Below are 15982 nucleotides of genomic sequence, written 5' to 3' on the forward strand. Positions count from 1 at the left end.
TAGTCATCCTTTAAAGATGTGAAAATTTGCCAAAAAACCCCCAAAGAATTACATGGTGTTTTTCCTTATTTTTGTGTGCATTAACACATTTCATATATGATGCTAACCAATTATTTTCGATGATTGATCGGTTGTAATGAACCAACCATCAATTATGAGATTTTCACCAATTCCCAACACTAGTATGAATGCCATGTTTTAGTTTTCAAATAATTTGTAGTTTAACAGTTTGGGTTTTCAAGCAGTGTTGTACTCTTTTAACAGTCCTTGAAGTTCAAGTTGATCAACAACTAAATATGAATGGATCTTGAGTATTTGGTAGTTGGATAAGACTCAGATCACACAGGCCAAATTTGTTAAGTGGCAATATTTTTCAATCATGTGCTGGTAGATATTTATAAAACAATGACTGTCAGTGACTGTCCTTTGGCAATGGCCAATACATTTATGCAAAATTGAGCCCAGATAGTGCTTAAGAAATCATAAAGCTTTAGAACCAATAACAATAAAGAAGACAGTGTTCATAAGTCTGGTTGCTGAAGGATTAGAAAGCCATGACTCTGTTAGCAGACCGCAGCCATATAGCTGGAATATTGTTGACTGTGGCGTAAAACAACCCATTCACCCACTTTGGTATTTGGACCGCCTCCGTGGTGTAGTGGTTAGAGTGTCCGCCCGGAGAGCGCAAGGTCGCGGGTTCGATCCCTGGCCGTGTCATACCAAAGGACATTAAAATATGGTACTTGTTGGCCTATGCCTGGCGTTCGGCATTAATGGGTACAACAAGGACTGGTCGGCTCGGAGTCAGGATAAAGTGTCTGAGTGGGGTATTCATGCTTCACTGCAGCATGGTATCTCAGTGGGCTAGCACTATAAAACCAGCTTAAGTCTGGGCTACTACAAGCAGCCACACCTTCACACACATTTGAGTGAAATATTCTCAAGTATGACGTTAAACCCCATTTCACCTCAGCTCACTAAGGTATTTGACATACGCCACCAGTCCAGAATGAACTGTGAACTATTGAGGTGTAATGATAGGATGACTGTGTTATGGTGCACATCCTGGCAATATGTGTGAAATAGAGTTTGTATCTTGATATAGTACCTTTGTTTCATACATTCATATTCTCTCCCTTTCTACAGTTGAATCACAGAATAATTTGTGTTTCATGCCAGACAACTATGATGGAATATTGCAGTGGAGAAGAATATAAGCTTTAAGGCATTGTGAAGATTCTGCTCTGTATAGCAATACAATGCTATATTGTTGCATCCTCCACCAGTGTACAAGTTGGGTTTCACCAGTGATGCCTAGCCATGGTTGCCCTTGTAAGGCAACTTGTTTATATGACCTGGCTTACATCAAGTTACCCAAAATTTCCCCACCGTGGAGTTAAATGCTTATTTGGAGGAGAGCCTTTTTTATCTTAGTACTCAATCTATTTACTAATCTTAGGTGAAACGTTTTTTTAATTATGAATTTTGAATCCTGATGCCCCTACAAAATTGAAATGTTCCCAAAATTTGAAAAGCGTTTATAATTTTGCCATTTGCCTACTCAGTTTATCACTAAAATGTCATGCAAATATTAGTTTTAACTTTGAATCATTAGATGGCATTAGATATGACATAATAGTCTGACCTTTGGAGATGTTTCCTCCTCCAGCCAGCCAGGATTGTCCAGAAAAATTCTCTTAACCCAGGATTAATTATAAGAATAATTTAACTCTGTAGGCCAGAGAGTAATACCTATTCCTTTCAATACTTTAAAATGATCAACTTAATCAATGTTTTCCAAAGTTTATTTTTATTTGACATGACTATAAAGATTGAACCGAATAATGAATAGGGTCATAACTATCATGCATATTGATAGACCTTGCCAAATTCAGAATGTTGACGTTTCAATATTATGTAACCATAGGTCTCTGTAATTAACAGTCATAGACCTGATACTGGTTTCTGAATGATCAGTGTGTTTCTTTACGAAGAAGAGGTCAGAAGTGACTTTTAAATGATCAAATTAAACTTAAGATTTGTTTTGGATGACAGACATTGTAGCTGTTCATGAGCAACTGCAAAATGTGAATGTTATGTCTGAAAACAGAAAGATCAGCAGTTAGTGTGGAGATAAAAGCTTAGATGATCAGTTTTAATCTGCAAGAAGGGTTCTGGGGGACAGGTTTTAGAAATATATGAACTTTGACCAACAGCAAATTTGTTACAAATGAAATAGCCAAAACTTGTTAACAACCCACTCCAGAGCATAATTAAAAATCAACAATTTTTAAAGATTTTTCTTAGACGCACTGCATTGTATAAGGATATTTAGGTAGTGCAGATATTCAGTTAAAATATTCTGTGTGTTAAAAGTCATAATTCTCTTAAAATTACGCATGCAAATTGCTTTTCCCAATCGTGGAATGGATCCACAAACATATTTAACCAATTTCTCTTGAAGGGTGAGCTGCTTAATAGAAGGTAAAGAAAGTTGATTTTGGTAAGATAACACCGATTATTTTTTGTCCAAATAAACGAAGCGTACGTAAAATATAGAATATGTTTACTCTGGGCCCTCTCAAATCACGGTCTATCATCACATGAAGCAGCGAATTGACGGATGTAACGAACACTTTTTTATTTATGACGAACCACTGTTATAGCGAACTAAAATGAGTGGTCCCTTTGAGTTGGTTATAACTACTAGAATAGATCTGTATCATAATCATAGGGTCGGTGGGATAGCCTAGTGGTTAATTCTCCACATGGGTACAATATGTGACGCCCATTTCTGGTGTCCCCCGCCGTGATATTTCTGGAATATTGCTAAAAGCGTCGTAAAACTAAATTCACTCTCATAATCATAATTATAAGCTCTCCGAGTCTGTTTGAGAACAAAATATGAATTATCGTGATAGGTCCAGAATACAGTAGATTTTCAGTTGTGAAAGAGTGAGTAAAGTTTTACGCCGCTTTTATCAATATTCGAGAAATATCGGGGTGTGAGTTGGAGCACATGATGTTAACGCATTCTATTCATACCGGGTCTTCGGCGAGACGAGCGAACACTTTAATCGCTTGGCTTCCCAGCGCAACTAGTAACAACAGCTGGATTGGCTGGTGCCAATGTAAGACCCAGCTTATTCAGTGTATAGCCGCTCATGCTGGCAGACACTTTAGCGTTCCCTTTTCATCTGTGAACTCAAACAGGTGTAACCGAAACACCTCATAACATTCAGCATATACTGTTTCTCGTTTAACGTCTTAATATGCGGTATTATGTGAAAGTATTCGACACGAAGACCCTACCAATGTTTTTGAACCAGATCCATTCTTTTGTTTATGGGGCGGTGGGGTAGCCTAGTGGTTAAGCGTTTTATCTTCACGCCGAAGACCCGAGTTCGATTCCCCACATGATGACAATGTGTGAAGCCCATTTCTGGTGCCCCCTGCCGTGATATTGGTGGAATATCGCTAAAAGCGGCGTAAAACTAAACTCACTCACTCATTCTTCTGTTTAAGTTATTTATCAATTCAAATTTGCGTGAACGGCAAATAAATAGCAAGGTATCGCTAATCAAAACAGCTTCAGCTATCTCTGTTTTTACTATTATACTTTATATGGAGTACAGAAGCAATAGTGTGATTTATTTCTGGTACCAGGCAGTGTTCTGTCGCGGCAGGCATCCTCACCATATCATCAGAATACCAGAGCCGCGTGAATCAAATGGTATTCGATAGTGAACAAATACAAACAAGTGTGAAAATCAAATTATGAAATCATTTATATAAAATACTAACGATAAACTTCATTTTCAAGCAAACCGGTTCAAGCAGTCCTGTACTGATGCCAAACCTCTGAACCACTAATTCAGTTTGTATCAAGTATTGTTTTTGCTGAGAATAAAATATTGGAACTGCCTTGGTATAATATAACGCTTTCTTACCGAGTATCTCTTATAAAGACTTGGAGATCAAGTGACATTGGGAGGAGGTCAGGTAAAAAGCGTACAGGGCACGGTGGCATATTTGACTTAATTCAAAAGAATGATTTACAATGATCCAAGAAAGAAATATCACCGAAAAGATACTATACTCCTCACAAAAAGTTAAGCAACAAGTATTTTTTTCCACATATTTTCTTCATGGGTATATGAAGTTATTACTTGGCATATAAGCCATGCAGGAGAACCCTTTACGATTGATGAACTTAAAGCATTTCCCATATTGTTTTTCTGATAACATTGTTAGCACCGCCTGAACGCAACCACCCTCAAAACTCACATGCAAAATGCATGGAAAACATGTGCTATACACGTCGCACATGCGTTCTGATTGCGTTAAAACTGCCAGCAACGACAAATTGTTGACAGTAACATTTGAGAAATGGCTAGGCGTCACTTGACACCAATTGAAGTTGCTCAAATTGTTGGAATGGTGCAGGGGGGGTCAGACCCAGAGTGCTGTTGCCAACCATTTCAATGTTCATCGAAGCGTCATCTCCAGAGCGATCACTCGTCACCAACAGACCGGATTGATGACTGAGAGACCACGCTCAGGTCGTCCAAGGGTGACAACTCCCAGAGAGGACCGATACTTGGCCACCCTAGCCCGGCGGAACAGGTTCACCACAGCCAGATCTCTCCAGAATGACCTCCAGAGAGTTGTTGGGAACAGAATCTCCACACAGACAGTGAGGAACAGACTCCATGCTGAAGGTCTCAGGTCCCGAAGACCAGTGCAACGTATCCCACTGCCTGCACACCATCGTCAACAGAGACTGAATTGGGCTAACCAACGACGTAACTGGAGAGTCAATCGCTGGCGTAATGTTCTTCACAGATGAGTCAAGATTCTGTCTGGACTTCAATGATGGTAGGGCTCGTGTGTGGAGAAACCGTAACGAACGATACGCCAACTGTACGATTGCTGAACATGATCAGTATGGAGGTGGGAGTTTGATGATCTGGGCAGGAATCAAAGTTGGACGACGAACTGATCTTGTGGTCATCAGACGAGGTACCATGACAGGTGTGAGGGGTACCGAGACGAAATTGTCACACCTGTGATCATTCCGTGGGCTCAGCAAGCAGGTCCTAACTTCATCTTCATGGATGACAATGCCCGTCCACATCGAGCAAGAGTTGTCACTGATGTTCTTCAGACCAACAACATCACCCATATGGACTGGCCTGCAAGGTCTCCTGACCTGAATCCTATTGAACATGCTTGGGACATCCTCGGAAGGCGTGTGTACGGCCTCCACGTTCGTCCTCAGACTCTGGATCAGCTTGAACAGGCATTGCGGAGAGAATGGCAGAACATTCCACAACAGACTCTAGACAGACTCATCTGGTCAATGCCTAGACGTCTTGAAGCGTGTATTCAGGTCAATGGTGGCCATACACGTTATTAAACTTTGGATCAGTGCTCAAAACTGACAGTAAAAGTGTTTTCAGACATTTTCATACCCTGATGCAACACATTTTGCACGGCTTTTTCAGTGACACTGTTTTTGATGATTTGCAAGTCAGTTATTGTTCAATGAATTTTGATATCTTTGTTGGAAAAGTGTGTGGATATGCTTTATCTTTGTTATGTTTGATTCAGTTGTAATGATCATGAGTAAAAGCATATGTACTGACCAAAAATACACTTGTTGCTTAATTTTTTGTGAGGAGTATAATTAGGCTAAAACAAACAGCAATTCCAATGCTGGAAATAGTATGATAGTCTTAAATATTCGTAAATATTTGTATTCTGCATCTGGAAAGGAGGATTCCCTTTCATTCGAAATATATATTTCGATATGATCGTAAAAAACATTTCTAAATATTTTGGCTGCACACAGCGGCGATGTTATGACGTTGATTAGCAAGAACCACCTGGCACCAAGTTTCAGAGTTATCTTTCTTCTTGACCTTGGCCTTTATTCTGACTCAGCACGTTGACGGGCAGCCATGTTTGAGAACAAGGGATTATACTTGCATTATTTCTGGATATTCTCAGTCATCGATCGAGTGAGTATAGTGGTTTTTTTTTACATTTTTATATACTCAAGGGCACAGTTCGGAAGTATTTGGTGAGCAATTCTTGAAAAAGGCGGTCGAAATTTTTATCTACATTCGAATATACTTGCCGTATTTCCCATTTCCAGTGAAATCTCAGGCCTTTGGCCTAATCCTAAACACTATCCGATAATATTCTGTTACAAGTGAGTCGTACCAATTTTACTTGGGAAAAAAGAGTCAGAGTTCAAACATTTGGGAAGGTATTAAATTCCCAACACACCAGACATAACTTTGCTTAGATACAGTTGAAAATTTGTAGCAGTTGTGATGTTTTCGCAATTTCTAGTATCATTGTTAGGTAAAGATGTATGGAGCATAAAACACCGGCTTCAAATACAGGAACGTTTCGAAGGCAAGGTATAAAAATTTGCATTTATTTTACAAATGGGAAGAGGTGCAAACCGGGCGTCCCTATCCTGTTGTGTCGTTTGGCAAAAGGGGCATACGATGTCTTTTTTTTCTCTCATAATCAATCCTCAACCAACACCAGAGGGCCACAGGAAAAGTTATACGAATGAAGGATTGGTTGAATATAAACGGGAAACGCCGGAATAGATTTCCTGTTCATGTTTTCCATCTGACTGAAATGTCACGTGGTTCCATGAAACGGTTACATGGCAACAGTGATCTGAATCAGCCATCTTTGTTCTTTGTGAAAAGACAGCTCTGATATCACCCTTTGTTTGCGTTGCAAAGTATTGCGGCTTCTGATTTCAAGCACCTTTGTTGTTCATCTGTTGCTTTATGTTCTCGTCTGTCCCAGGTATTTCCTTCTTTTCTTTCTTCCGTCTACTTTTCTTTTCCGATGTTTCGCGCTTTATTTATCCCCGGCCTATATTATGTTTTGGGTTGTCATACGTTTTTGGCCGGCTGTTTACCTTCGTTATGACGAGGCAGTTTGCACCACACACATATTTGAATTTCGAATACTAGAATGTTGGCTTTAATTTAAGATAATTGTTTTTAACAAGTTAGTGACGTATTACGATTGTTTAGGCGATAATCGAGAAAACAAGGGAATGTATTAAGCTTATCCGAAAACCCCATAACACTAGGATATGTAACCCAACTGAGTACAGACTTGAAGAAATATCCTTAAGACATCTTTTGTGTACAGGCCTGGGTTTATTGGTCGTCCAGACCTGCTCATAGACAAACATTCACACCTGCAGCAAATCTCAGGACAAATTCAAATTTGAATTAAAAACGTATAACCTATGTTATGGCTTTGTAGAGATGAAATGGTTTCACCCATTACTGAACCAATAAACATGATAAAGAACAAGAGGTCTTTTAGTGTAACGTTCTAAACCCATAACTGTAGGATGTATCCAGACATATTTCGGTTAATTTGAGCATGCCTTGTTAGTAGAACTGATGCACATTCATAAGCCAAACAACCCTTCGACTTAGTTTGACCTTCAATATACATTTGTCTGGTTCTTGTCACATGCATGAATATGGTGTCTCAAGGTATCAACCGTACCCATAGCAACAAGCTAAACATCGTGGCCTCTGAAGCCTTACCCAAACCATGGTTTGGAATATTGTTTTGTTTGAATCTTGTTTTTGGACGACATTGTTTACTCGCCTTCGCCTATCACAGGTGTGTTACCTCACACAGACATTGTGAAAACTTGGATGATAATATGTGTTTGAGATAAGGTTGTCTTTTATATTTTAGTGAGATGGTTTACAGATGTTCACCGGTATTGAGAAAACAACGAATGTTTTTGAAGCATCCGAAAACGTATAATACAAGCTTAGTTTTAATAACTGAAAGATGTACACGATTTTACATCACATGCCTGTAGGTCACAGTATTTTGCCTTTGGTTAAAGCTGCTTTTCAGATGTTTTCTTTTCAAGGTGGAAAGCAATGACCTAAATAGTGATAACATGATTTTTTAATATCACATTTCAGTAACTTACAAAGCCTATAATTGTACTGTCCCTATCAGATGTCATCCCTGACAAGATAATGCATATTTTGTGAAGTTTGTGGAACGGTTTAGATATTTATTGATAGAGCTGCAACGAACCACTATGAGTCGAATATGATTGCTATCACGGAATTTTGGGTAACAAATACGAATATTGGGAAACAAATAAACACTATAACAAAATATTTTCGTTACCATTAGTGCTGGTATTGGCATACAACCTGCGAAACGATACATCACGATAATAAAATTTTAGTCACGACGATATATTGCCAAAGTGTATTGCACCGTAGCTGCGATACGATACGAATCCCGATGCTAAAATCTCTAATTCTAACACCAACATTACACCGTATGATCAAAACAAAACCGTTTTAAAGTATTTCGTCAAATTCCGCCAGCGTTTTTCAATGTTCATTCGGAAATGAGATAATTAAGTTTGTACACGGACTTTGTGAATGTTAATAAAATGCAAGCGCTATCTTTGACACAGTTCCTGAAGCAAGACTTTCCGAGAAACTTATGAAGGGACAATAAGTATGCATATATTTTAATCATCAAACAAAAGTAAGTCTTTCTTGACTGATATCGCGATTAGGCAATATTCAAAGTAAAACGTCGATGTATCGTGGCCCATTTGAAGTATCTATCCGGATAATCCGATATATGACAATGTAAAAACTTTGTATCGATTCATATCGGCGGTCCATGGTTCGATGCATCGATGCGTATCGATGAATCGTCACACCACTAGTTACCATGTTTTGCCTATGTTAACAGTGGTAGTTTATCATGGCAAGGACAATCACTATAAAATGAAATATAGAAGACTGTTTACTGTTATCCTGCCTGGCTTGGATATATTCCATGTTGCATTCAGTTTCATAAATAGGACCCAAGTTGAAGTGAAAAACACTCCTTTAAAAAAAATCGTGAATAATTTGATTGTTGTGATCACGAGTAATGAATGGCATTCATGATGGTTTACCGTTGGATTAACCGAATATAGGAGTGAATTGTAAGTTCTTATATTTAATGTGTTGAATGATTAAAGGGGATGAATACCAGGAGACAAAAGTATGCCTCATGGACAGATTTTTTTCCGTCATGAAAATATGTAAGGACATTCAAAACCTACGCACCCTGATGCAATATTACTTGTACCTACCTCAAAAAGGAAAATGCACAAAGTCTTATCCTATAAAAAGTTTATTAAATGTGCGTTGGGACTGTTTCTGCAGGAACCATTAGCTGAAACAAACTCATGATGACTTCTGAAACTGGCAAATCAAAATATTTGTCTTCTAGTTTGATTTCCTAGTTACCCAGATAGCATTCAGACGTTGGCCCAATGTTGGCAATGGTTTTGCCCACATTGCCAACGTTGGGCCAACGTCGAATGCTATCTGGGTACAGGGACAAGGCAATTATTAAATGTTAAAAATCCTGTTCTCAAATTTTGGGTTCTATGAGTATGAAGACTACCAGCATACCTTATTAACCAGTACACATGGATAAGTTTGTGCTCGAAAATGAAGACTATGGCATGCACCTTTAAACCCCACGTTATAATACCATACGGTAGCTCCTAGATTACAACACTTTATACTCATTTGTGTTCATAATACCTCAATTGCTGGCATTTCAGCATTGTGTCAAGTTTTCAAAATCCGGACCCTTGAGATATAAGTGATGTGTTTGATATTGATTGAAATATATACCTAGGTCTAAACCGTAATGAAAACATGCTAAATTCAATCAAGAATTTTAATTCTTACTTCTTTCGAAGCTGTAGAAACCAACTTAAACATATTTCATATACGAACCAACAGTGATTTCCCTGGAGAGAAGTGGAAGCAGTGACATTCCTATGAATGTATTTATTTTTTATATAACATTCGTCTAGAACATTACCAGATTGAATAAATATCTTTAGGACATTTTGAATGGCAGTAAGTCAAGAAACTGTGAAAACAAAAACCCAAACACCCACAGCAGCTGGTTTGAAACCCTGACCAGGGCCACACTTTGTATAGCATAGCTGAATACTGGTGAATAGCCTTCGTCAGTTTCTAATAGCAGAATAACTTTTGCTAATATACTAATAGCTGAATAGCCTTGGCAAATGTACTGAATGCAGTAGTGCTGGGATGGCGCTTGGCTAAAGATTAGGGCGTTTGTGACAACATTGTCACAACAGACCAAACAAATATCTCCAATGGATATAAAAGACATCCATGACATATTTGACTGACTTCTACAGGAGACGGAACAGAGAAAGTAATATCACATTCACTCTTATACAAACAGTGTGTGCATGTGTGGGATAGTTAGTTGGTCATTGACCATGTGGCTGTTATCCTTGAGTTTGACAAACAGATTTGTCAGCTGGGGGTGTCATTAATGTCATCACTTGTCTTGTTAGAGAAGCAAATGTCAGAGTTAAGCAGGAGACAGTATCAGGTCACAAATGTTTTGTTACTGAGTAATAATAATAAGTAATCTAGCTGCTATGCAGAATATCTGAACAAAGAGAGCCATGAAGTCAACAGCAATGCCTTTCCCTGAAGTAGTCAAATGACATACCTTTCAGCATCGTTATATGGATGTGGATTGATAATTTTGTTTTGAAACAATTGTATTTTTAATTATCAGTAAGGCTTGTGTATGATTATACTGGTATCGGAACAATGGGAAGAATAATGATTCCACAGGATTTTGATAAGGACTATAATGGCTTTTACCTGACGACAAAATATCAGATCAAACTTTTTTTTGGTCGAATAAGTGTAGTAGGAGAAGTGTATGCTTATAATGTATTTAAATAATGAAATATAATCTCGGTCTCAGTTCTGCAGAACAGATGTTTTCTGATTTCTATATGGCTATATTACATCTCTGCATTTGTAGTGTGTATAAGTCTCCATTTAATCTGCTATTATAGAGAGCCTTGAACATGTGGCTTTAATCTTGCGATGTTCCAAACGAACTACAGAATGATCTCTCACATACAAGTGTTGGAAAATAATGCCATGAATTTTATTAATATATACCCGTCAGCGTTGATTAGGTACAGTTTGATATATCTCTTTACCTTGCCTTGCCGAATAGAAGACCAATTTGTACAGGATCATACGATATTTTTTGAAAGATATAAAATGGAAATAAGTCACCATAAATTTTCCAGCACTTGTGGCAGCATGATTAGGCATTATTTACAAGTTCTCCCCATCTACGCTGTACATTGTACAAAGTAAACTAGACACGAGGCGCTGGGGAAAAAATGGCGACCCGGAAGCGTCGGAATAGATTTCCCGTTCTTGTTTTCTATCTAACCTAATCTCACGTGATATGATTTGGGAAGTGGTTACATGGCAACGGTTGTTTCAGTCAGCCATCTTTGTGTGTTCATTGTGAACGGATAACTGACAACACACTTCATTTGCGTAAAGAAAATCTGTGGTTTTACTGATTTCAAGCACTTCTATAGCTGTCCCTCCTCTTCTATTCTCTATGTTTTCGTCTGTCTCAGGTATTTCTTTGCTTCCTTTTCTTTTCGGTTTTTGTTATGTCCATGTTTTGTCTTTGTGTGTTAGCGGAATTTGGAATAAACATTATACAACTATGTCCAAAACTTACAGCACCTCACATTTTGCCGCTTGTCTATTATGTGCCAATACATTGTATGGATCAAATTAAAATTAGACTAACCGACTGAAATGTATACTGCAGTACACCACAAAGTCGACCCCCAAAACCCAAACAAAACAAAACAAACAAACCACCCCCCCAAAAAAAACCACAACATGAGTGAACTCGTAGTCGCCTGTTGCGATGGCAGCTATTGTAATCACGTTAATTCAAAAACGTTTATGTAGTGGATATTCAGGTTTATGAAATCGTTACCTTTAGATGAGATTCACGGTACCGACATGACACCTTGATGTTCTTATCCTTTCAACACCGTCAGTGTGCATAAGGAGGCTAAAACCCATTTAATATAACCGTGAAAGTATCGTCTTTCCAAACCGTTCTTGAACAAAGCCCCTAGGGGTGATTATTTTGTAAAAGTTCTATTAAATATACTCGTTTTCCCTCGAAGGAAGGTTTTGGCAGATCAATAGCTTGTTACGAAATACCAGGTATTTTCACAGATCTTATAGTATACCGAAGCCACAGCTTTGAATAATTAGGAAATATAAAACACTGTTTATAGTTTTGGATGTATGATCAGCTAGAGCTGGTACTAACACATTTGCAATAAAACAGTAAAGGTTCAAATTATAAATGATACATAACAGAAGAAATCTTTTTGTGTTATATAGTTACCAAGTCCAAAGCTGCTTATTGAAATCTGTGATATTTCTCTATAGGAATTTAGTTGATATTACTGTTACATATTATCCTATTTATAACCTGAACAAAATGTTCCCTTTCCCCAAAACGAGATAAGTTTCATACAGAAAAAGTGTGCAAAATGTACCGGACTTTTTGTGCACACAAAACTTTAAAACAATGTATCCACAGAGTGGCTTTCCCACAGTGGACCCTGAATTTTGGATATTACGTAATAGACAGAGATGCCACTCTGGGAACACACCCTTGAAACACTGCTTCTTAAAGTTTTCTATGCGCTTATGGAGCCGCATGCCAACATTTCGGATTCGATTGTTTACTAGTTTAGGGGTTAGGGTTAGGGTTATTTTCAACTCAGTTTTATAATTTTCACCTTTCCGCGCTCGCATCACGTGACCTAATTAAATATTGCAGGCAGGTATCCGGTATAATGCATGTGTACCCTAATTTTACTTTGTCTAATTTTTAAGCAATCTGCTTTTAGCGGTAAGTGGTATTTACTGAAGAGGACATTCCATATGACTTCCTGAAATACTTCAAACACGAAGTAGTACAAAGGGACCGTTCATAATTTATGGATAGGGGGTGGGGTGTGATGATGATTTTATGGAGAAGCATGTACAATGTGAATGCCCCCTAAAATATATGTACAAAATCAATGACCCCCTCCCCTTCCCATAATTTCTAAGCAAAATTGTGAAAACATATTCTTACGTACAAAATTGATGACCCCTAGTATATGTGTACAAAATTGATGACCCCCTAGCTCCCCAGAACAAAATGGGGTCCCCCCATTAAAATCAATATCACCCCCCTAGCCATAAATTATGAACGGTCCCTATGCAAAAGACTCTGGGTGTTGTGGACTGTCGAAGCTCATCTGTCACGCCATTAAAAGAAAGAAGAGAAAAGATGCAAAATCCACTGTCTTTATCTATACAAAGTTTATTATGTATGTCAGTCTATATATGGGTTATAATTTTTGCCCTGATTAATCTGCCCTTAACAGCAAGAGTTACCCAATCATGTTAAGTTACATAATGTACAACAACACAGTCATTTTTCGTTCAAAGGTGACAGGTATAGTGTGTATTGCCAACATTGAATATAGGACCACAGTGTTGTGGTAATTTCAAATTCGATCGTAGTACGGTTTTACACACCAAGTGCATTTGTATGAAACAGTCATACATAAAACATAATTTGTGTAAGCATTTATTAAAATAAAGAGATTTGATGAGATGATCTATTCTGCAGAATAATATGGAAGCAACAACCCGCCAGTAGGAACTCGTTATCCAATTTCTTAAAAAATAGTCAATACAGTTACCAGACAAAAGCACAATACACAAGTATGGTTTGAAGGTCATTCTCAGTTATTTCAACTTTAGTGTTCTGAGATTTAATTCCTTTTTCTTCGATATCATTTACTCATGTCATTATATTATAGTCATACCGCCCCAAGTTTTACAGATTTATCACACCCCTCCCGTCTACTCTAGAGAATACCGAACGTCATTGAAAATCGTGGAGAAAAATGGTAGACTAACCAGTTCTATAGTCTTCTTCAACCATCGTTAGCTTATTGTGTATTAGGAAACGTTTATTAGTCAGCTGGTCACAAGGACAATAATAGACCACTTAGCATGACAACAAACATCTTTTAAAACCACAACATCCTTAGTCTGATGTTTCATGAATTTCATGAGGTGTCCACGAAAACGGAAATAAACATTATGAACATAAATATTTTATGTTGCCACAACATGTCTAAGAAATCGAACTTGGTGTGTTTAGGCCAGACTAAAGAAATATATTAGGGATTACGGGCAGGGTTTTTGTGAGAGAGAACTTTGACAGTGGGCCATTTTCAGAATTATTAGCCATTTTCTGAATTATTTTTTTCTGTACTTTTATCAATAGTAAACTTCAAAATTTTAACGGGCCATTTTTTATTCCAATGTGCAAAATGGCCCATGGCCCCTGCCTTTCCCAATCCCTGTACGGGTTTCAGTCATAGTCTTCTCAGGTCATATTTTCAGTCTCAAAATATTATTCCATCACTTAAAACAAAGTTAATAAATTATATTTGGAAGTCATACGTTTGTATTTGCTTTCAGTTGAACATTTGAACGTTGGAAGTAGATATTGACCACTCACCACTGTTTCTAGTTGGGTGTATGTTGTATACTGTACCTTAGTGTTGGGAAATCTCATAATTGATGGTTGGTGCATTACAACCGACCGATCAATCATCGAAAATAATTGGTTAGTGTCATTAATGAAATTTGTTAATGCACATAAAAATAAGGAAAAAACATGTAGTTCTTTGGGGTTTTTTGGGCAAAATTTCACATCTTTAAAGGATGACTAGCTACAGTATGTTAGGAACATAAATTTCTTGGAGTCTTTAAGATGAATTCAATCATGACTTCCAGATTTGTTTGTGTTCGATTATGAGAAAACATGATCGATTGCTTGGTCGTTTAGTCACTGCGACCAGTCTTCGATTATTTCAATTTATCAGACCAACACTACTGTAACTATAAGTGAAAAAGTGAATAGATCAGGCAATTGAGATTTAGAGGTCTGACGTAGCTATTTGCTTTCAGCTTCAACCTGCTTTCTAGATTTTTGTCGCTTGTTGACTACTTACTACCACAAATTCCATTTCCTTGTACAGATAGCATAGAGACATATACAGACACATACTGTATACCCGAATTATACCATTAAAAAAAAGTAAGGAATATTGGATTTACAAGATTGATAAAATGCAAATGATGAACCCAAGGAGGAAACAGAAGATGAAGAGAAACCAAGGGAAAATGTGACAATTTATTCCATTCCTTTCGAAATGTTTCATCTGTATGGATATATATTACTTTTTCACACATGCATTGGCATTGGCTAGGGGTATGCTCGCAAAATGGAATATCCCTATTTTTTTTAATAGTATATAATCCTTTCTGGTGTTACGAACTTATAAAAAGAAAATCAGAAAATGTCAGAATAGGATTTCCGTTCTAGTTTTACTTGATCAAATTTAAAAGAAATCTCGCGTGTTTTTTGCTGGTAGTGGTGAGGTGAAATTGGGTTTAACGTCGTGCTGTATGTGTATGTGCGGCTGCTTGTACTAGCCCAGACTTAAGCTGGTTTTATAGTGCTAGCCCACTGGGATACCATGCCGCAGTGAAGCATGAATACCCCACTCAGACACATTATACTGACTCAAAGCCGACCAGTCCTTGTTGTACCCATTAATGCCGAGAGCGCCAAGCAGGGACCGTCAAGTACCATATTTTAACGTCTTTTGGTATGACGTGGTCGGGGATCGAACCCGCGACCTTCCGCTCTCTCGGGCGGACGCTCTAACCACTACACCACGGAGGCGGTAGTGGTGACGTGGCAATGGTGTCTTAGTACGATTTGTTCAAGGCAAATGGACAACTACGATGACAGGTCTCATTTGTGTTGAAAACATTCTCCAGTATTATAGTATTACTGATTTCAAGTATTTATGTTTGAGTCTTCTCGATGTCCCCACAAGAGTTTTCATATTTCTTGCATCTAACCATCCTCAATACTCATTCCTCTGGTCACCTTCACA

The sequence above is a fragment of the Haliotis rubra genome, unplaced genomic scaffold, assembly GCF_003918875.1.
Source record: "Haliotis rubra isolate DU_JTF1 unplaced genomic scaffold, ASM391887v1 Scf571, whole genome shotgun sequence".
Lineage (NCBI taxonomy): Eukaryota > Metazoa > Mollusca > Gastropoda > Lepetellida > Haliotidae > Haliotis > Haliotis rubra.